General features: G+C 36.2%; 1 non-coding gene across 1 annotated transcript; it reads right to left on the bottom strand.

Annotated features, from left to right (window-relative positions):
* Window positions 1-424: 424 nt before the first annotated feature.
* Window positions 425-497, bottom strand: Trnaf-gaa. The gene has a single exon. It is a non-coding gene; the product is annotated as a tRNA-Phe (tRNA).
* Between the last annotated feature and the right edge of the window lie 1,712 nt (window positions 498-2,209).

Below are 2,209 nucleotides of genomic sequence, written 5' to 3'. Positions count from 1 at the left end.
TCTTCCTTTCTAGGGCTTAAAAACATAAGTAGATCGGTATGCGTTTTATATTATGAATAAAAAAGGCTGTTAGTCTTAGGTACTCACTAGGTAGGTACATACTACCTAGTTGCTTATATTTTCACTATGTTGTGTACACCCAGCTTTAAGTACGCTCCATTTATTTCAACCGCAGTCGCTATTTAAAACAAAGATTTTCTTATGTAATTTCGCTAACGATGCATTGTTTTTCAGTAAATTACATAAACAACAATATTGTTACGAAACAATAGATGTTTACTATTTATTATGTTAAAAATACAATTTTATGTGAACATTTCCAAAGCATTTTCTTCTATATGGTATTCCATAATTAATAATTGTTTTTACTTTATACTGTTTATACACGTGCAAAAGCAGTTATCAAACGGTACAAAAAAGAGACTGCCGAAACCCGGGATTGAACCGGGGACCTTTAGATCTTCAGTCTAACGCTCTCCCAACTGAGCTATTTCGGCCGATGCCTATGATGGCGAAATTACTTATCACAAGCTATAATCTTTGATTGACCTTACTAAGTGACGTCACATGCCATGTCCAAACATTTTTTTTAATTGTTAGTTTCATTTAATTTACGGTCCAGTTTTCGAAGTATTTTTTTTTTTAAGAAAACGGAGTTTGTATAGTTTAATTAAGTACTATTTATCATAAGCGTGTAATATTGTGTAATATTTATAATAAGCCACTGGTGTCCCTAAAGTGTAGGTACTATGTGAGTATGATACCTTGATGAAAAAAAAAAAAAAAAAAAAAAGGCTGTGACATTAGGGGCACGTATTTTATTAACCCCTCTGCTCGACAAGATTTTGACATAAGACTTTACCGTTGATTCGGCGGGATATTTTGAATCGCGACATGGAAGTCAAAAATTTGTACTAACTTTCAACACATGAATTCTAAGTCCGTAATGCCTGATCAGAAGTATTTTAACTATAACTTTAGAGCTCACTTATTTGACAACAACGTGCAAAGGTCAAATGGGGTCAGTTAATTCAGAAAAAGATAATAATTACGGTGTTTTTAAGTCTATCGAAAAGTTAGGCATTTCAAATTTGGTGAAAACTTACCAATAAGTAATCGCATCACTTTCTCAAACACAACACAAACGTCATATTTATAACATTTTCAATCCGTTGCAATACATTTCGTGCACTTATTTATGTTCAATAACTAAAAAATCAGCACATAAAATACACAATAAAAATGAACAATTTACAAGATCAGTCAAGTCACAGACAAGTAGAGTTTGGAATGGAGTATTTTTTTTTTTTCAATCAGCGGTGTGCATTCGATACCTAAATCGGAAATTTATTATAAATAATCGAATACCAATTTTATATATACCTATTTTTTAATAGCAACTTATTTCAATTTTATTTATTAATTTTAAATTATAGGTTCAATTTGTTTTTGTTGTTAAGAAAAAAGATATTTAAGTTTTTAGCATTAAATTTTTATATGTGTTGTATTTTGGTGTTGCGTCATTCGTAATAATTTTTAACTTTAATTGAATTTTTATTACCTATTACGGAATTTTAATTTATTCTTATATTATTTCTCAACAATTCTAACATTTTTGTTTCGGCGGAGGGTATGCGGGTGTTCTGAAATATAATGCAATTTGTAACTACCAAAGGTATGTACTTATTTGATGATGAGAAACAATAATAATAATTGATTGATTTGCCCCGCAGGGCATCTGAGGCGGATGACGGGGAGTAGCGACCCCGCGGGGCTATATATCCGAGTGCTCCAGGGAGAGTATACTGTCCCCCATCTCCGGCTTGCCGGAGTGAAGCATGACGGGGGAGAGGTCTCCCGCCTCTTGGCTTGCCTTCACCGGCCGGTCAGAGTGGAGTCGCTAGAGTAGGGTTAGCAGCCCGCTCGGAGGGTAGGTGCCTCGTGGTAAGTGGCGAGTGGGCCGGTGATGCTGGACCCACAGGGAGCGCGTGATCTGCGTTTAAAGTCCGCCGAGGTATCCTCACCCTTCAGCCGCTCATGTACCTGTTGCCCTCTTGTTGCGATTTAGCGACTGATTCCCGGGGGCCCAGTAAGTGAGTTGGCGAGTCTCCACCTGCCATTTTTACGTGTATTTATTACATTGTTATCGGCAGGTGCCATAGTTCCCGTAGTTTCCCCATTCCTAGTCCACTAGCATCCCATCACAATA

This window comes from Helicoverpa zea, chromosome 10 (assembly GCF_022581195.2).
Source record: "Helicoverpa zea isolate HzStark_Cry1AcR chromosome 10, ilHelZeax1.1, whole genome shotgun sequence".
NCBI classification, from domain to species: domain Eukaryota; kingdom Metazoa; phylum Arthropoda; class Insecta; order Lepidoptera; family Noctuidae; genus Helicoverpa; species Helicoverpa zea.
The sequence above is the reverse complement of the archived record's forward strand: the minus strand, read 5'-3'. Positions and strand labels throughout refer to the sequence as shown.